This window comes from Pristiophorus japonicus, unplaced genomic scaffold (genome assembly GCF_044704955.1).
Source record: "Pristiophorus japonicus isolate sPriJap1 unplaced genomic scaffold, sPriJap1.hap1 HAP1_SCAFFOLD_589, whole genome shotgun sequence".
NCBI lineage: Eukaryota > Metazoa > Chordata > Chondrichthyes > Pristiophoridae > Pristiophorus > Pristiophorus japonicus.
The window spans coordinates 176,252-197,815 of NW_027254498.1; the positions used below are offsets into that span (position 1 = coordinate 176,252).

Below are 21,564 nucleotides of genomic sequence, written 5' to 3' on the forward strand. Positions count from 1 at the left end.
AGTTGTCTTGGATCCCCTTGCCACTGGACCAAGACCTTGCTCAGCTAAGCCCGTGTGGTAGCCGGTGGGCAACGACCACCCCACATTAAAAGAACTGATGCACAGGCATCTTCCACTCTGTTAACATGAAGTTCGGGACCTGGAACGTCAGGACTCTCATAGACAACTTCAACAGCGACAGACCGGAACGCCGCACCGCCATAGTTGCCCGGGAACTTAGACGCTTCGATATTGACATCCCCACCCTAAGCGAGACCCGGCGAGCAGAGGAAGGCCAGCTCAAGGAACAAGGTGGAGGTTACACCTTCTTCTGGAAAGGGAAACCAGAAGAACAACGCTGCCTCCACGGAGTCAGCTTCGCCATCAAAAACGGGCTGGTTGACCGCCTCAAAGATTCCTCCTGCATGGCTAACAAACGCCTCATGACTCTTCGACTCACCCCATCCCGGAACCAGTGCGCCACAGTCATCAGTGCATACGCTTGATGCAACCGATGAGGCCAAAGAGGGTTTTTACGCCAACCTTGAAAAATCCCTGGCCTGCGTCCCTGCAGACGACAAACTGATCCTCCTCGGTGACTTCAATGCCAGGGTTGGCAAGAACACAGACCTCTGGGGAGGGCGTGATTGGCAGAGAGGGGGTAGGGAAAGCCAACTCCAGCAGTACCCTACTCCTGACAAAATGTCTAGAGCACGAACTTGTCATCACCAACACCTTGTTCCGCCAGAGGGACAAATACAAGGCATCGTGGCAACACCCTCGCTCCAAGCACTGGCACCTGCTTGACTAGGTCATCGTACGAGCCAGGGATCGCAAGGATGTGCGCATCACCTGCGCCATGACAGGAGCCGACGACTGCTGGACGGACCACCGCCTAATCCGATCCATCATTGACATCAACATAGCCCCAAAGTGGAGGGGGCAGCAGAAGCAGTGCTGCAAAAATGGCAATGCCGGAGCACTTAAGGATCCAGCTAAGAGAGCCCTATACAGCCAGCACCTCACAACTAACCTGGCGTGTCTTGACAACCCCGAGACGCAGAATGCCCACAGCGCTTGGTCTGCCCTCCAGGCCTCCATAACTAGTGCCTGCAAAGAGACACTCGGTTACTCAACCAGGAAGCACCAGGACTGGTTTGATGAGAATGATCAGGAGATCCAAGAGCTAATAGATCGCAAGTGCAGGGCGTTTGAGCCTTAAAACAACCACCCAATGCGGGAGCAGCAAAACAGCATTACAGATGGTTCAAGGCTGAGGTCCAACAAAAAACCCGGGACCTAAAGAACAGGTGGTGGATGAAGAAAGCACAGGAGATACAGCAGCTGGCCGACAACCATGATGTGCGAGGATTCTTCATCGCTGTCAAGGTCACCTACGGGCCAAACACCCAAGGCCCTACCCCACTGCTGGCCAAGAACGGGGAGACACTCATTAAGAACATCAAGGCAGTCAGGTCCCACTGGAAGGAAAACTTCGAAGATCTCCTCAATCAAGACTCTGCCTTTGACTCGAGTGTTCTCGACTCCATCCCGCAGCATGCGACGCGGTACCACCTCAGTGAGACCCCAACACTGCACGAGGTAGAAAAAGCCATAAGACAGCTCAAAAACAACAAGGCTACGGGTGCAGACGGAATCCCTGCTGAGGCATTGAAGTATGGCGGAGAGGCACTGCTGGCACGAATACACAACCTCATTTCTATCATCTGGAGGGAGGAGAGCATGCCGGGGGATCTCAGAGATGCAGTATTCATGACCATCTTTAAAAAAGGGGACAAGTCTGACTGCGGCAACGACAGAGGAATCTCCCTGCTATCAGCCACTGGGAAAGTTGTCGCGAGAGTCCTCCTCAACCGTCTTCTCCCTGTGGCCAAGGAGCTCCTCCCAGAGTCACAGTGCGGATTTCGTCCCCTACGGGGCACAACGGACATGATTTTTGCAGCGCGACAGCTACAGGAGAAATGCAGAGAACAGCGCCAGCCCTTATACATGGCCTTTGTCAACCGCGAGAGTCTATGGAGCGTCCTCCTTCGTTTCGGATGCCTCCAAAAGTTCGTCACCATCCTCCGCCTGCTCCACAATGACATGCAGGCCGTGACCCTAATCAACGGATCCATCACAGACCCAATTCAAGTCCGGACTGGGGTCAAACAGGACTGCGTCATTGCCGCAACCCTCTTCTCAATCTTTCTCGCCGCCATGCTCCACCTCACAGTCAACAAGCTCCCCGCTGGAGTGGAACTAAACTACAAAACCAGTGGGAACCTGTTCAACCTACGCCGTCTCCAGACTAGATCCAAGACCACCCCAACCTCTGTCGTCGAGCTACAGTATGCAGACGACGCCCATGTCTGCGCACATACAAAGGCCGCACTCCAGGACATAGTTGACGTATTTACTGAGGCGTAGGAAAGCATTGGCCTTACGCTAAACATCCGTAAGACAAAGGTCCTCCACCAGCCTGTCCTCACCACACAGCACTGCGCCCCAGTCATCAAGATCCACGGCGCGGCCCTGGATACCGTGGACCAATTCCCATATCTCGGGAGCCACCCATCAACAAGAGCAGGCATCAACAATGAGATTCAACACCGACTCCAGTGCGCCAGTGCAGCCTTCGGCCGCCTGAGGAAAAGAGTGTTTGAAGACCAGGCCCTCCAAACTGCCACCAAGCTCATGGTCTACAGGGCTGTAGTAATACCTACCCTCCTGTATGGCTCAGAGACATGGACCATGTACAGTAGACACCAAGTTGCTGGAGAAATATCACCAAAGATGTCTCCGCAAGATCCTACAAATCCCCTGGGAGGACAGGCGCACCAACATCAGTGTCCTCACTCAGGCTAACATCCCCAGCATTGAAGCACTGACCACACTCGATCAGCTCCGCTGGGCAGGCCACATAGTCCGCATGCCAGACATGAGACTCCCAGAGCAACTGCTGTACTCAGAGCTCCTTCATGGCAAATGAGCCAAAGGTGGGCAGCGGAAACACTACAAGGACACCCTCAAAGTCTCCCTGATAAAGTGCAACATCCACACTGATATCTGGGAGTTCCTGACCCAAGACCACACTAAGTGGAGGAAGTGCATCCGAGAGGGCGCTGAGCACCTCGAGTCTCAACGCCGAAAGCATGCAGAAATCAAGCGCAGACAGTGGAAAGAGCGTGTGGCGAACCAGTCCCACCCACCCCTCAACGACTATCTATCCCACCAGTGACAGAGTCTGTGGCTCTCGTATTGGACTGTTCAGCCACCTAAGGACTCATTTTTTTTTTTTTTTTTGAGTGGAAGCAAGTCTTCCTCGATTCCGAGGGACTGCCTATGATGATGACGACACCCCCACCAAACCTGTCTATCCTATCAAATCTTTTAATCATCTTAAACACCTCAATTAGATCACCCCTTAATCTTCTATAATTGAAAAACATTGGATCAACATTTTCAAGACACTGGCAGTTCAGCTTCTATAACATGCATCTCTACATGCCACTCAAATACAGTCAATTGCACATATGTTAAAAAACTGTTGATAAACTGCTGATACAGTAAATCGATACCAATGGACAATTGCACCTTATAAACTCAGGGTGCATTTAGTACATAGGCACACAAGATGTTCAGTATGGTCACTGAGCACTTCAGCAATTCCCTCCCCTTGAAATCATGCATAGTGCCAGCATGGTGGCAAAACATGGTCGAACAACCAAGTTTTTTTAAACTGGGGAGAAAAGAATGCTTTCATTTAGCTCAACAGCTATCACAACACTTCAACCACTGCGTGAAATGTTGAGACATTTGATGTGACAAATGGCCACATAAATGCAAGGGCTGTTCGATTACACACTTTCCAGTATTTAAAACCGAAAGCTCAGTTTTAATATTTGGTCCCCTTTTCTCCCCAAAGTACAATTTGCAGTACATGGGGTAATCCAACACCACCCAGTACACAAACTTCAATTAATCAGAGCTTCAGGTAAAACACTTGAGAAACTGCATCTAGTGCCACTGAATCCAAAGCGAATGCAGCTTTCTGTTGTATAGATGGGTCGAATACATATCGTACTGATCAATTAGGGCAGATCTGAAAAGAAAGCTATGAGAGTGTAAGCAGTTCAAAAACACTTTCATGACCCTTTCAATAAACACCAACCTAAGATCAGAAACTTGCAAAGCTGATGTTGAAGCATAAAGTCAAGTTGGGAACATGCGATTCAGTCAACTCGGCCCACTCACATGACTTTAAGGCACACAGTTCCTTTCCACTATCTAGGCCCAGCTCATGCCAACTGGTGGCATAGCGAAGATAGAAAAAGTTCAAATGATTCTACACTCTTGGGTATCAGCTGTGTTTCAGTGGTTAGCACTCTCGCCTCAGAGTCAGAACGTTGTGGGTTCAAGTCCCACTCCATAGTTTTCTTTTCAGATCTGCCCTAATTGATCAAAATCCAGGCTGACACTCCAGTGCAGTACTGAGGGAGCTCTGCATTGTCGGTGGTGCCACCTTTTGGATGAGATTTTAAACTGAGGCCCCGTCTGCCCTCTCAGGTGGGATTAAATATCCCACAGCATTATTTCAATGAAAAGCAGGGGAGTTCTCCCCAGTATCCTGGCCAATATTTATCTATCAACCAACATGACAAACAGATTATCTAGTCATTACCACACTGCTGTTTGAGCGCGCTTGCTGGGCGCAATTTTGCTACTGCGTTTTTCTACATTACAACAGTGACTACACTCCAAAAGTACTTCATTGGCTTTAAGGCATTTAAGATGTCCTGAGGCAGTGAAAGGCGCTATATAACTGGAAGACTTATTTTTTTCTACTCTTTAAAGGCACACACCTCCTGTCCATTATCTGGACCCAGCTCAGGCTGACGAGGTATTTTGCTCAACTATTGCCAAAGCAATCAAAATGACCTCATCAGAACAAATACACACTGCAAACAGTTAACAAAAACAATACAGGTACTGTACTATTAAAGCAACATGTGCACATCTGTAATTTACTGAATGATAACAACTTACACACTGGATGGTAAATGCTGGCTGCATTTAACTAGAAGTGTCATACTTTGCATGCAGGGCACAAGCAACACTATCCTAGATAGAACAGGACCCACCTTTCAACATACTCCAAGTCTCAAAGCAAATTCTGTAATTATCTACAACAGTATTAAAATATACATTGTGCAAATGACTGCGTTTTTGGCACGTTCACAACAGCTTCCTCATAAAGTAATACTGTTTCAAAAAGGCTCAAATATTCTGCTGCTATACAGCAGACAATGGTACACTTATTTTAGCGAGTCATAGGAGGTTATAAATCAAGTCCAACACAATGTAATCTTCTGATTCATTTCAAATTGCCAGTGAAAAATTAAGCAAAGTATCGATTTCCTGTCACTAGGTACATCAAACTGTGCCTATAAATAACTTTACAATGCAAGCTAGAGACATCCAGAGACAGTAAAAAAAAAAGTACCCAATGACTTCCTCTCTGCCCATCAAGCCTAATATCCCCCTCACCCAACAGCAATGCTGACTATTTAGTTGAAGATTTACACGCACAGATCCATGGGCCCAAATTTGGCCCACCCATTTTTTCGGCGCACTCACGTGAGATGTGTCAACTTCCTAGGATCGAAACGGCGGCAAAAAGATGTCCCCGAATTCTGGCCCGCCTGTCGACTCTCCAGGAGCTTGGCGCGCCGTGGAGAGTCCATTGGGGGGTGGAGCTAGGGCCCTGCGCCTAAAAGAGTGCTGGCAGTTGTCCGCATGCACAGTAGAGCGTTCGCACAGGCACAGTAGTTCCTCCCATGATGATGATGCGTGCTGCAACATGGGACCAGATGCATCCCACCCCTGCTGCACAGGCTGGCCCACTGCCTTCCCGCGCTGAGGCTACAAGAAACAGGTTGGTGCGGGGAGACTTTTGATCGGGTGGGCGGTGACCGGGGGGGGGAGAAAGAGTTTTGATCGGGTGGGGGGGGGGGGAAGGAGGAGAGAGGAGAGTTTTGATGGGGGGGGGGAAGGAGAGAGAGAGAGGAAAGTTTTGATGGGGGGGCTGATAACTGTGTAGCCAGTAATTTTAATGAGCTTACTCAAGTCTTTTCTTAACCCTGTTGATGAAAATACTTTCCTATGAGCAGGAGGTGCTTCTATTTTTTATTTGGATATTTTGAAAAAATGTGTCTCTTTACTTCTTTTATTTTTGTAGTTTAAGCTTCCATGAATGCTTCTGTTGTATATTAAATTAACTTTGCGAAGTATGTCAGGCCTGTACAGCTGTTTAATCCTATTCACATTCCTTAGTCGTGTCATTAAGTATCTACCTGCGCTGATTTCTTAACTCTCCACAAGGGTTTTCTGTGCGGCCACAAGTGACCACATACGCTGGCCTAAGTTACTTTGGAGCAACTATTAGCTGTCCAAACTGGCTTAAATGGCCAAAATGGGCGTAGGTGGCTGGTAACGCCCACTTTTGAACAAAACTAAACTAAAAAAATCCTAACTAATTCACTTACACTGGCGCAAATTGAATGTGCAAAATGGGGATTTTTAAAATACTCCAGAAAAATCAAGTTGCTCCAAAAAAACAGAGCAACCCCAAGGCAATTTTGGGCTCTTTGATTCTAGGGTTGGAATTTGCTCTCATTTTAAAAATCGGATTGTTTGTTGATTTTGCATTATTGTGTACATTGTACGTGTACAGCTCTAGAGAAGCCTGTGGCTGGGAGTACTGCTCACTCAAGCAAACCCAAAATGGTAGCAGAGAGACAGCAGTGGGGACCCACAAAAAGAGATTGAGCCATGGTTTAATGCAATGATACCATCAAATGTTCACAGCAAATCTTTCATGTCCAACATCACAATGCAAAATTCATTAAGTCAGTCAGAAGTGAAATAGGAGTGCCAACCCTGATGTTGCAGAACATGACTTAAGTTTACTGTTCATCCTAATTTCATAGTCAAAACATTTTAAACTGTCCCAGATACTGAGGTTATAGACAGAGTACCTGTAGCAAGGTTTTAAAAGGCTGTGCCTGCCCATCAGTGTTATTTTTTAAGTGATGGTGTATCTTTTTCACCAGGAATGCTGACTTAATCCAAACAATCTCTATTTCTACCGCCACCTCCAGACAAAAATAAATCAAGCACAGAAAATAGTCGAGAACAAAGTCAGTCTTAAGTTGTGTACTGTGCAAGGCTATCATGAATATTGCACAATATCACCACCACATTATACTAAACAGTATACTGTGCTTACCTGAAGACCATTATTATACAGAACAAAGAGACATTAAAAGGGGGACAAAGAAAAGCAAAACAGAGAAACAAAGAATTTAAAATCTCAGGGTTTTTTTTTAAATCAAAACATTTTACATTTATGAATACTGAGCATGATTTTTACTATTACTTTTCAAGCAGCTTTCCTCATCCCCTCCTATTAACTATACTGCCTCCAGTGAGAGCCGGTCTTCATTAAGAGGGTTTTCTTTTTACCTGCACATATTGACTGAAATTCACTGCATGCAATGGTGCTACAAACACTATGGGTCTACTATTTTTAAATTAGCCACTAACCAGCCACTCCTTTAAAAGACACAATTTAAGAACTCTCAGGAAAATGACAGATCACCGACCAAAGATTATGTTGTGATAAAATGAAAATGTGTTACAATTTTTGGTCTCCAATTTCACGGCACTGTTTTGGCAACACCACTTCTGAGCTGCTTTGGCAACACTATCACTGATAAGATGCAGACCAAATTGCAGAATGCTTAATCAGAGATCTATAAACCTATCAAGCAAATCCACAATAGATTGATTTAAAAGTGCACGTCATCCTTGCTGTTTCACATCTGTTCAATACAGTGAAGCATCAAAAAACAAAATGGTACACAATATACACTCACTTCAATTTACAAAAGTCTACCTCAGCAGTATTACGTCACCACCTTTTCATAAAGTATCTACGTTGTGCAGACCATCTCAACACTATCATGAGCTGCAACTTAATTTCAGAATTAAAATTGCAGCTGAAAATATTTGTCAGTTTGTCGATTATTTTGGTCAGTTTGAGACTATTGCTAAGTTTAAGAGCTAACAATTTTGAAAAATGATCAACAATTTGAAGTGGCCCAAGAATAAATCTTTGCAACTTAATATTTCAGACTGATAACTTTTTAAATTGCATCCAAACAATTTTTTCTAATCTTACAACCTCAGCTTAAGCAATCTTAAATTAACTACTGTTACTGTCTCATCATTGTCTCTCAGTTACAATATGATTGGATAATATCAGATGAAACACGTTCTAGAAGAGGGGTCCACAAATAAGTAGACTCGACCTGCAAAAGTTTCAATTGAAGTTTTTTGATCGGCTTAGTGCAAAAAGTGTCCAAACAGCAGCCCACACGCCCCAGCTAACTGGCCTGCAAAGCCCTAGTGGCTCATGCCGCAGAAACAGGTCAGAAAATATAAAACAGTAATGCCCAAGGTGTTAAGTTTAAATGATACAGCATAATTTCTTGATCTCCAATTTTCCTGCCCTATTTTGGCAACAGCACTTCTAGATGAGATTCAGGCCAGACTGCAAGGGATGTAACCAGATATCTAAAATGTGATCATGAACTGGGCTATTTAGTTTGTATCTTAAAATTATTGGGGGGGAGGTGCGGGTTATCTATTACATAGCCTCTGGAGATATTGTGAACACAGAACTAAATTATTCACCCAATCACCAAAAAGGATGACCAAACAAAATGTACTACGGTGGTAAGCTAAACTGGGCTCACAGCTGGCTCCAAAATGCAGCAATAAATTTTGGATAACAAGCTCAGACATGTCAACTTTCATGATTTACGTCAACAGCGTTTGGACTCCGTGTCCGCTTTGGCACTTCAAAAATCAGCGCACAGCCGGATCCAAGCTACCTGCATTTAAACTGCAAAATCCTGCACTCTACAACCAATTACTCGCTGCAGCACTGCAAGATAGGATTGGAGTCCCTTAAAAAATATATATTGCCTTTTTCTTCTCCTCTTCTGGTGAAAGAACCAGATAGGCTACAGTGGGTAGGTGACCAAGCAAAGAGATTAGCGACATATCTTTTAAAAATTGGTGATGGGGCAGAGAACTGACATGGGGAGGGAGGGGGGAGGATTCAAGGGAAATTTGACAAAGATGAGACTCTATCTGGCCTTTTTTCCCCCAATTCATGCTAAATAATTTTCATTTACATTTTTTCAGGTTGCTTTAAGATTGCAATCTGGTCCTAGATCACATCTACTGGTTAATATGGTACTAAGGCTTATATATGGCAACTTTACTAAGTCAAGTCATACTGATTGCTTAATTGATTTTGCGAAGTATTTTAAAATGAAAATATCAATTACGTTCTGAGAGAGCTTCAAGCTTCACAAACCCGTCAGAACATTTTCACAATGATATGTAGAATAGTTGGCCGATTCCTCTGTACACAATGAACAATTTCTAATCAGAATAATGTTGGAGACCAGAAGAAGCATATATGATCGATGGGGAAGGGGCTACCAGATAATTGGTCGCACAGAAGTGAACGTCCTGTCTCAACGATCCAATCTGCATTAGGTTATATCCGTGATGTCTGCCTTTGTGATCAAAATCAGTGCAGAGACACTATCATCCAAAGTTCTTGAATTATTTAGAGCCATTCCATCTGAGGTAAATTGAAGTAACTTTTATACATAGTTCTAAAATACATCACAACTGAATGATTTGTGCTCGATTTCAGTCCTTGGCAAAGGCACAATCGAAACAAAGATGAATACATTCACCTCCACTATGCTGATATCAGAATTACCGAGCCAAAATTCAGGATTGAAAAAAAATAACATTTGCTATGTTGTATTAATGCATTTAATGATTGCTGCCACCTCTGTAGGAAGATGGCATGGAAATCTTGCCACATTAATAATGCAATCCGTTGCCATTTTGAGTCTCTCTGGCGTCTGGCAGGCATCTTAAACTGACTGGATTTATTATGGGCATGTGTTGTAAATGGTTTAATTTCAGAAATCAACCCTGTGTCTCGGGTTAAACTCCCAATTGGGGGGGGGGGGGAGGGGGCAGGGGGGTGGAAACTGAACCCTATAAAATTGCACTGATGTCTATTCATTTATTTTTAATTTTTAACCATCCAGAGATAAAATTAGCTTTGACTTGGAAAGCAGAATTCAGTTGAATCTAAAAATGCCAGAGTCAAAGATCAACATTTTCAGAGGCATCTCCCTAGATATCTCCCTTCCCTATAAAATAAAGCAGATCTCTTCATCATCGTCAAGCTTCTTCATATTTCTAAAATTGCCACAAATGACATTTTTGTACATGGTTGTTGTCCTGCAATACAAGAGCTGGAATCTTAGATTTATCTGCAAATAAATCCCACTAATCTCGCTGTATCGTGTAATAAATATACTTGTTTTCCATGACATTTCAAATGTAAATTCAAAGCTGCTTAGTTGTCAACTTGTTCGAGGGCCTTATTAGCATTTTTAAGAAAATAAGAAATAGGAACAGGAATAGGTCATTTGACCCCTTGAGCCTGCTCCGCCATTCAATATGATCATGGCTGATCTGATCTTGGGCTCAGATCACTTCCCTGCCCGCTCCCCATAACCCTTCACTCCCTTACCACTCAAAAATCTGTCTATCTCCACCTTAAATATATTCAATAACCCAGCCTCCACAGCTCTCAGGGGCAGAGAATTCCACAGATTTACAATCCTCAGATAAGAAATTCCTCCTCATCACAGTTTTAAATGGGCAACAGCTTATTCTGAAACTATACCACCTAGTTCTAGATTCCCCACGAGGGGGAACATCTCCTCCGCATCTACCTTTTCGAGCTCCTCAGTATCTTATATGTTTCAATAAGATCAACTCACATTCTTAACTCCAATAAGTATAGGTTACCTACTCAACCTTTCCTCATAAGTCAACCCCTTCATCTTAGGAATCAACCTAGTGAATCTTCTCTGAACTGCCTCCAGTGCAAATATATCCTTCCTTAAATAAGGAGACCAAAACTGTACACAGATAGTACTCTAGGTGTGGCCTCACCAATACCCTGTACAGTTGCAGCAGGACTTATCTGCTTTTATATTCCATCCCCCCTGCAATAAAGGCCAACATTCCTTTTGCCTTCCTGATTATCTGCTGTACCTGCATACTAACTTTGTGTTTCAAGGACCCCTAGGTCCCTCTGTACTGCAGCCTTTTGTCATTTATCTCCATTTAAATAATAATTTCCTTTTTTATTTTTCCTACCAAATCGGATAACTTCACACTTTCCCACATTATACTCCATCTGCCAAATGTTTGCTAATTCACTTAGTCTGTCTATATCCCTTTGAAGATTTTTTTGTGTCCTCCTCACAACTTGCTTTCCCACCCATCTTTGTATCATCAGCAAACTTGCACTCGGTTCCTTTATCCAAGTCATTAATATAGATTGTAAATAGTTGAGGCCCCAACACTGATCCCTGTGGCACCCCACTAGTTACTGTTTGCCAACTGGAAAATAACCGATTTATCCCGACTCTCTGTTTTCTGTTTGTTAGCATATCCGCTATCCAAGCTAGTATATTATCCCCAACCCCGAGCTTTTATCTTGTGCAGTAACCTTTTATACGGCACCCTTATCGAATGTTTTCTGGAAATCCAAATACACCACATCCACTGGTTCCCCCTAATCCACCCTGCTCGTTACATCCTCAGAACTCCAGCAAATTTGTCAAACGTGATTTCCCTTTCATAAAACCATGCTAACTCTGCTTGACTGTATTATGCTTTTCCTAATATCCTGCTACAGTTCCCTTAATAATGGACTCCAGCAATTTTCCAATGACAGATGTTAGGCTAACTGGTCTATAGTTTCCTGCTTTCTGTCTGCCTCCTTTTTTTAAATAGGGGCGTTACTTTTGTGGTTTTCCAATCCGCTGGGACCTCCCCAGAATCCAGGTATTTTTGGTAGATTACAACCAATGCATCCACCATCTCTGCAGCCACAAGGTCCAGGGCATTTGTACACCTTTAGTTCCATTATTTTACCAAGTACTTTTTCTTTAGTGATAATGATTGTTTTAAGTTCCTCCCTCCCTATAGCCCCTTGATTATCCATTATTAGGATGTTTTTTGTGTTTTCTACTGTGAAGACCGATACAAAATATTTGTTCAAAGTCTCTATTTCCCTGTTCCCCATTATTAATTCCCCAGTCTCATTGTCTAAGGGACCAACATTTACTTTAGCCATTCTCTTCCTTTTTAGATTGTCACATATCACATCAGTACAGCAACACCAACTGTACAGTATTATGGTTCATGAAATATGTTGTAGGCATATATAATTTAACAATTAGAAAAGGTTACTTTTTAGTCCATATGAGTACTTTACAGTAACATTACATTAAGTATGAAAATCAATTCATGACTATAGGGCACGCAAAACAATTCACAGCCCAGCCGGCTCATCAATCCAAGTCTCCACCATGGAGATACAGTAAATAGATGCAGCCAAATTTGCAGCTCAGCATAGTGGGAGTTGTTGTCCCCGCAGCCTCTGCCACAGTGCAGAAAATAATGAACTTAACTACAAATCCTGAAAGGCTTTAACCCATGCGAAGTGCACTCGCCTGCTAGCACACATATCTATATGGGTGGGGGTGGGGGAGAAAGATGAAAATTAGGGGCAGGAAGATTAAAAATACACTGGTGAGAGGAGAGTAAATGGTAAATGCCCCGGGGAGGGTGTGAGAGGCGGGAGGCAGGTAAACGCGCCGGGGAGGGAGAGGGAACATAAGAAATAGGAGCAGAAGTAAACCATTTTGACCCCTCGAGCCTGTTCCTCCATTCAATAAGGTCATGACTGATCTGATCTTGGCCCCAAGTCCACTTCCCTTCCCGCTCTCCACAACCCTTGATTCCCTTATCGTTCAAACGGAGGGAGGAGGGTAAATGTCCCGGGGAGAAGAGGGGAGGGGAGGGACAGTGAAAAGGGGCTTTTAGAAGAACCCATAGTTTCCAAGTGCAATGGTCTGATAAAGCGATGTAACTCAAGGCAGAGCAACAGGCAGTGGGAACGCTTATACCTAGTAACGTGCATCGTCTCTGGCCAACTGTCTAATGGACAGAGATTCTTCAGCAATCCTGGACCTAACTCTAGCTCGAGGTGGAAATACCCGAACCTCACTTCAATTTTAACATGCAAGGAGACCGAAAGTGCTCCCTCTCTCCGCGGTGCTGTTCGCACTGACAGCAGCAGGTTGACTGTGAGGGGAGGGGCGAGTGTGAGGGTGAGGGTGCAGGGCGCAGGGCGCCGAGTGTGAGGGTGAGGGGTGCCGAGTGTGAGGGTGAGGGGTGTCCCCGGGGAGAGGCTCTCCCCGCCGGCCGCATTCTGCACAGACACCCCGGGGACCAGTGTGCTCCCGGGGGCTTGGACCTTTCTGCATTTGCCGCTGCTGTCGGTTGTATGTCCTGTAGCTGTGAGGCGGGGTGCAGCATTGTGCTGTGCGGCCCCCAGCGACAGCGGCTCAGATAGCAGGATCTGCGGGGTCCCTGGGGCTCGGCAATTCACGTATTGAATCTGATTCCCAGCACTTCGCCTCCATCTTTCCCACACCCATAACCTTCTCACCCCTCCCCAAAAAAAGTTTTTAATCTAAACAAAGTAGCACTAAGTCTAAATGTAACGATTAATATCAGCACTGTTTCCCCTGGCTTTAGCTGATTTAATCTAAGGCACAAAGCTGCTGGACCCAGATGGTTTCCAGTCACTCCCAATGATCACTTCAAATGACAAGATTTGTTTAACCCCCTTCCTGTGATCCGATGCCTTTGAACCCATTTCTACAGATCTGTTTATAAAGCTAAAAGCCCTCGGGCCTCACCGCCCAACGTCCCGTTACAGTAACATTTCCACCCATTTTAGAAACGCGCCCTCGGGGGATTTGATGCCAAGAAAAGAAATCTTCAGCTAAATTCAAGAGCGAAAGAGAGAGAGGAGGGGTTGGTGGAATAAAAAGCAGAAGCAGTTCTTACATGGCTACAATGTAGGTTCTGAGAGTCCAGCTGCCTGCAGTCAGTCCGGTAAATCCAAAGCTTTGTAGGGTTTCTTGTAGTCAGGCAGCAGATTGAAACGGGAGAAACTCAGATTGGCAACATGTCCGGGTTTACACACACCGAAAGAGAAGGGCTGGAGCGACGCCGGCGCCCTGCTGCGTTGCTGACTCCCCTCGGGTTTGCTTTCTCGCCTATTCTCCTCTTCCACTTGCTGCTCCTTTTCTCCCTCTCTTCAGTGCTGGCGAGCCGGAGCCACCAGTTGTGCAAAGAGCTGACAGAGGGGGAGGGGCACCAGTAGCGAAAAGCAACAAGCCTCTCATTGCAGTCTGTGCCTCATTATGGGATCTGCACTTCTGCTGGAGAGAGAGAGACTTGCATCCAATCCCCCGCGGGCAAGCCTAGGCTACAGTCGTTCAAACCGCTGTCTGCTGTAAATGTCACACATTGCATATAGTGAACAATAAGCAGGCTGCACGATAAACAACACTGCAAAAATTGCTGCACCAAACTAATGCTTTTCCTTTGTTTTGGAGGAGGTGATAAAGAAAGCAAATCATCATCATAGGCAATCCCTCAGAATCGAGGAAGACTTGCTTCCACTCCTGAAGTGAGTTCCTTGGTGGCTGAACCATCCAATACGAGAGCCACAGACTCTGTCACAGGTGGGACAGATAGTCATAGAAGGAAGGGGTGGGTGGGACTGGTTTGCCGCACGCTCTTTCCGCTGCCTGTGCTTGATTTCTGCATGCTCTTGGTGTTGAGACTTGAAGTGCTCAGCGCCCTCCCGGATGCACTTTCTCCACTTAGGACGGTCTTTGGCCAGGAACTCGCAGGTGTCAGTGGGGATGTCGCACTTTATCAGGGAGGCTTTGGGAGTGTCCTTGAAACGTTTCCGCTGCCCTCCTTTGGCTCGTTTGCCGTGGACGAGTTCCGAGTAGAGCGCTTGATTTGGGAGTCTCGTGTCTGGCATGCTAACGATGTGGCCTGCCCAGCGGAGCTGATCGAGTGTGGTCAGTGCTTCAATGCTGGGGATGTTAGCCTGGGCGAGGACGCTGATGTTGGTGCGCCTGTCCTCCCAGGAGATTTGTAGGATCTTGCAGAGACATCGTTGGTGATATATCTCCAGCGTGCCAGTGCAGCCGTCGGCCGCCTGAGGAAAAGTGTTCGAAGACCAGCTCTCAAATCTACCAGCAAACTCATGGTCTACAGGGCTGTAGTAATACCCACCCTCCTGTATGGCTCAGAGGCATGGACCATGTACAGTAGAAACCTCAAAGCAAATACACCCCATAATTTAAATTAACTCAGTACTTACAACTTGCAAAATATATGCCTTTTTCTTTACGTAAAACTTAAAAATTGATTTGCTAATGGAATGTTGACCTTAATCTGGAGCGGCTGGAATACAAAGGGATGGGAGTTACGTTTGTTATATAAAGCTCTGGTTGGACCCCATTTTGAATACTGGGTTCAGTTCTGGGCACTGCACGTCAGGAAGGATATATTGGACTTGGAGGGGGTGCAGTGCAGATTCATCAGAATGATACCGGGGCTAATAGGGTTAAATTATGAAGACAGGTTGCATAGACTAGACTTGTATTCCCTTGAGTATAGAAGATTAAGGGGTGATCTCATTGAGTTGTTTAATATGATTAAAGGATTTGACAGGGTAGATAGAGAGAAACTATTTTGTCTGGTGGGAGAGTCCAGAACAAGGGCACATAACTTTAAAATTAGAGTTAGGCCATTCAGAGGTGATGCCAGGAAGCACTTTTTCCACACAAATGGTGGTGGAAACCTGGAACTCTCTCCCCAAAAAGCTGTTGAGGCAAGGTCAATTGAAAATTTCAAAACGGAGTTTGATAGATTTTTGTTAGGCAAGGGTATTAAGGGTTATGGAACCAAGGCGGGTAGATGGGAGTTATAATAAGAACATAAGAAATAGAAACAGGAGTAGACCGTACTGCCTCTCGAGCCTGCTCCGACATTCAATAAGATCATGGCTGATCTGATCATGGACTCAGCTCCACTTCCCCGCCCGTTCCCCATAACCCCTTATCATTTAAGAAACTGTCTATTTCTATCTTAAATTTATTCAATGTCCCAGTTTCCACAGCTCTCTGAGGCAACGAATTCCACAGATTTACAACCCTCAGAGAAGAAATTTCTCCTCATCTCTGTTTTAAATGGGCAGCCCCTTATTCTAAGATCATGCCCTCTAGTTCTAGACTCCATCAGTGGAAACATCCTCTCTGCATCCACCTTATCAAGCCCCCTCATAATCTTATACGTTTCGATAAGATCACCTCTCATTCTTCTGAATTTCAATTAGAGGCCCAACCTACTTAATCTTTCCTCATAAGTCAACCCTCTCAACCCCAGAATCAATCTAGTGAACCTTCTCTGAACTGCCTCCAAAGCAAGTATATCCTTTCGTAAATATGGAAACCAAAACTGCACGCAGTATTCCAGGTGTAGCCTCACCAATACTTTATATAGCTGTAGCAAGGCTTACCTGCTTTTATACTCCATCCCCTTTGCAATAAAGACCAAGATACCATTGGCCTTCCTGATCACTTGTTGTATCTGCATACTATCCTTTTGCGTTTCATGCACATGTTACAGGTCCCGCTGTACTGCAGTATTTTGCAATCTTTCTCTATTTAAATAATAACTTGCTCTTTGATTTTTTTTCTGCCAAAGTGCATGACCTTGGAACATTATAATCCATCTGCAAAATTTTTGCCAACTCACTTAGCCTATCTATGTCCTTTTGCAGAGTTTTTGTGTCCTCCTCACACATTGCTTTTCCTCCCATCTTTGTATCGTCAGCAAACTTCGCTACATTACACTCAGTCCCTTTTTCCAAGTCGTTAATATAGATTGTAAATAGTTGTGGTCCCAGCATTGATCCCTGTGGCACCCCACTAGTTACTGGTTGCTAACCAGAGAATGAACCATTTATCCTGACTCTCTGTTCTCTGTTAGTTAGCCAATCCTCTATCCACGCTAACATATTACCCCCAACCCTGTGAACTTTTATCTTGTGCAGTAACCTTTTATGTGGCACCTTGTCAAATGCCTTCTGGAAGTCCAAATACATCACATCCACTGGTTCCCCTTTATCCACCCTGTTCATTACATCCTCGAAGAACTCCAGCCGTGATTTAATTGAATGGTGGAACAAGCTCGAGGGGCTGAATAGTCGACTGTTCCTATGTAAACAAAATTCTTATACCAAGTACCAAGTCCTCCAAAATAAAGAGTATCCAGGTTTGAGGCAGACGTTTTTCGCAAAGACTTATTACATTGCACTTAATTACCCTCTCAGAAATATCCCAAAACATTTCTGTTACTCGCTATTTTCCTTGGGTTCGGTGCCATACACCACCCGTATAGCAAGCCCCGTTCCCTAATCTGGAGCGTGCCTTTGCCTGTCTAGTATCTAGGTTAATTTAGCAATCTAAGGTTGAAACAAAAACCCTAGCTCACTGGAAATAACACATGCTCCCAGTCATTTCCTCAACTTGGGTAGATGGAAGAATAAACATGCGATCAGATAGCTATATTCGTCAGATTTAATGAACAGTAAATAGTTAAATGAAGAGCATTAAATATAAACTTTACTGTACTCAGAATATCAAAAACCATAGGCATACGTCTCCTGCACTAATACTCAATATAGAATTGACCCTTGAAACATGATCCCTTATGTCTGATTCACTAACGTGGAGTCTCTGGCCTGCATTATCACTGTAAGCTTCAGCATTACTGCTGATTAGGCACAATACAGCCTAGTATTAATTAATTTGAAGCTATTCTGAAACAAAGGGAATTAAAACATGTGTTTCTCCAACTGAGAGAGAGAGAGAGAGCGAGAGAGAGAGAGCTGACAATCAAACATATATTTTGAGAAGCTTGGAAATTTCCAGCATCCTTCTAAGCTCAAGACTTTTATTTGCAGGACATTCATACATATCCATACCTATTTGGTACAGAAATGTTATTGCAGTGCTCAGAAGGTTCGCTGGTATTTCTGGCCTACTTAATTACCAAAATCTTGTCCCTCCCCAGGAAATATCAGACAAATCAATTTTACCAAAGGCTGTTTCAAAACCAAACTTGTGACAATGCAATATTTTCTGGAAATTTTCTACACCTTGTCTTTTACAATTCACTTTAATATTAATGGTTTCCACAGTAAGTTCCCCAAATTCATGTAATAACGCATCAGATTTAATGAGTTAATTCCCTTTCTACTCTTTTTAATTGTAACTCTTAAGGGTTGCCCCAGCATCAGCAACCAAATAGTTCAACAAAAGTGTCCCCTTTTTAAGAGGGGAACATCTAATAAACATCCAAATTATACAAAAGACAAAGGAAACTTAACAAATTAAATCATAATATTATTTTCACCATCGACTATGCACTCCAGTCCCTGCGGTGCTCACCGGTCACGGAAGACCGCAAGTGTACCGGCGGACACCGTGTCCACCTTCTCCAGGGCCACCCGGGCATGGACAAGTCTGCAGAAGAGAGGCAAGCAGTCAGAGCAACGGGCCCGCATCCAACCTGGGCCTGTAGACGGTCCAATTCCTTTTGTATGCAATCTTCTGCTAGCTCATTCCAGAAATTAAACAGATTATGTTTTCCTGATGGCTCAGAGGATATGCATAGTGCTCAGTGAAAGACCAACAGTTACCTGGTTCAATTCCCAGTAAGCACTAAAGTAACTTATTCTACCCTTGAAAAATAGTTCATTTGGTAATACTCCGCTTTGTACTCACTTTCTATAAAAAGAGCAATCCTGCCTGGATGAAAGGTACACATAAAATACATAACCAGCCCCACAAGCACAGGCAGCCGCAGCTTCACATTGCATCCTTCCGGTACCTAATGCAGTTTCACTGCGAATACGTCATAGAATCATATCCCAATAGAGATAAAGATCAATGTTTTGTCTGTACCATTTCCAAGCCAGGTCTGCCTGTTTAATATCAAATCAAGTATTCATTTGTGGTTAAGATGAAGTTGGGACAGGAGTGCACCCATTATAAAGCTTGGTATAGCCAGGGATCAGGGATCGTCAAAAGTCAAGACTGATTCCCATTAAAAAGCAGTGAGTAAAGCTTCCATGATGGCTGTGCAAATTTATCCTATTGTGAAGGAATGTCAATCAATTGCCAATCTGTACATATCTCAGCACATTGAAATTAACCTCAGCATTCATAGGTTAGGAAGGGGAAAGCCAGTCAGAGTTCCAGCTTTTGATTACTAGCCATTGGCTCCTGTTGGAGGCGTGCATGTGTGGATGTCAAAGGAAAACAGGATTAGGCTTAGCTATGATCCCGTTGTGGTCATATAGCTTAGTCACACTCACTGTTGAGGCTTACACATTAATAGTACCAGGTACCAGAACGTGACTGGTGCCCATGGAACTGTACCCCGACAAGAAGTCAACAGCTTTAGAGGAGGAAGAGAGTGTAGTGAATTTATGAGAAAGAGAAAACGGAGAAGATAACAGGTGCACAAATCTACTGATGCCCTCATTTGACACGAAGCATTTTCCCTGTGCTGGTGCTCTAATGTTATTCTATAGACAACTGTAAGTAAATCTGGATTCCAAACAATTGTATTTTTATTCATAAAGTTAGCATTGTTAATATGGCCCTCCCCCATTAAATTACCATAAAGATTTGACGTTGAACCCCCTCCTTTATGATTCCATGTTCTTTACTTGCTATTTTCTGTGATTTTTTTTTTGTTTTCAAGTCTTTCTCCATTGCTCCCCTCAAGATGTTGGTTCCTGCTGGGATACAATTCCGCAGGTGCCAGGTACCTTCCAGCACCTCGTCCAAGTGGCCATTCTTCATCGCGAGCCTAAACAGTGTTGGCAGACTAATTCCATTCGTGGGAATGGAAATCTAAAACTGATTGTCTCCTCACTGACCCAAGGAGCCCTGAGGTCAATGGCAGCACTCTCCTGCCATTCCCGCTGATATCGGCTAACTCAGCACAGACCAGGAATCAAACCTGTGACCTTGCAGTCTGTCTGGATCACTTATACATTGTGTTTATTAGCTGAAGCACCAGGGAAGTTTTTGACCTTCATTAATATTTTCATAGAATAATTTTCTTTATTCAGGTGAAAATGATAGCTTCACATTCAGTATGGAAACTCACTGAATGAAGAAAATAATTCAGATACCCCTGTTTGTTGGAATGTATACCAGTGCTTTATTTTTATACGACACAAACTGATGAAAAAAGTATATATCAGACACCAAATGAAATGAATGGAAGCTCTGCAGTGTTTAGAAGAGATGCCATAAAATTAATAGAGACATGTTCTTATCGATCAAAAGCTATTAGTGTGAGGACATCCCAACAGACTGCAGGCTTGTTCTTGATGCATTATACTAGACAGCAGAAATGGATACATGTGCATTATTGAAGTACCCAACTTTTTTGCCTAAGGTTGTGCTGGTGAAAGACAAAGAATTCCAAAAACCTCTAGTTAAGATGAATAGTTCACGGATAATCTTTGTAGCTACAGTATCTGCAGCTGTCTATTGTTAAGACATTTTTTTGCATTCTTATGACTTTTATTTACTGACAAATATCCTTGCAAATACCTACTATATACAGTGGTTTTTATTCCTACTGTTTTCAGTTCTTTCTTCCCCCTGTTCATTTACAGGGACATACTATCAGCTACCATGCCTCTGCCAACAGTGCACAGTAACTGACTAAGAGGAAGGCCATGACAGCAGCTTGGGTTTCTTGTCTACCATTTTCTCTCTCTTCTGCCTCCCATCAGAAAGTGCCAGGTTCTTATTTTCCATTTCCTCCAGCAATACAGAAATTTAGCCTGCGAGAGGAATTGCACACCACAGATGTCCTGGAACAACATTAAATGAGCTGTAGGTGAATACATTTAAAGATCAAGGAGATGGCAGACCATATTGACTTAGGAAAACTGGAGCATTGTTTGAATACTGACTCTCACCAAAAGGGAATTTCTGAAATACCAAGAATGACATTATCACAATTCCTGGATGGAAACCACAATGATCATCATTCACAACATTCTGACTCTGATCCTTCTGCGTGACATGTCTGACACAGAGTACAGCAATTTGTTAAAATACATCTAGCGCAGTGTTACAATACAAATTACAGCAAGTCCACTGGTAGTTCTATTGTTTTCAATGAGAAAAATAGAAACAAAGAGAACCATCTCTGTGTCTCAGTCAACACATTTAGTAGAAAAATAAAATATCAAGCCAGAATTTAAGTTCAGTAATAGAAAATAATAGAATGTAGAAATGGTTATTTCTATTAGGCAATATGGCAGTATTTCAATGTGCTGTGCCATGGGATGATTAGATGTTGGGTTTGGGTCTGTGATTGCTCACATAATCTTAGCCACGCCATTAAGGTGGACATATGGCAGATCAT

At 43.8% G+C, this 21,564-nt stretch overlaps 1 protein-coding gene across 2 annotated transcripts in view; it reads right to left on the reverse strand.

Moving 5' to 3' along the window:
- Positions 1–14,359, reverse strand: part of LOC139255166 (rho family-interacting cell polarization regulator 1-like) — a 173,328-nt gene extending 158,969 nt beyond the window's left edge. The window contains exon 1 of one of the 2 annotated variants that reach the window (XM_070873884.1): positions 13,134–13,219. The gene's annotated coding sequence lies outside the window, so the exon portion shown is untranslated. Of the gene's footprint in view, positions 1–13,133; positions 13,220–14,082 lie in introns of those variants that run through there. The other variant, XM_070873883.1, reaches the window with a different exon arrangement.
- Between the last annotated feature and the right edge of the window lie 7,205 nt (positions 14,360–21,564).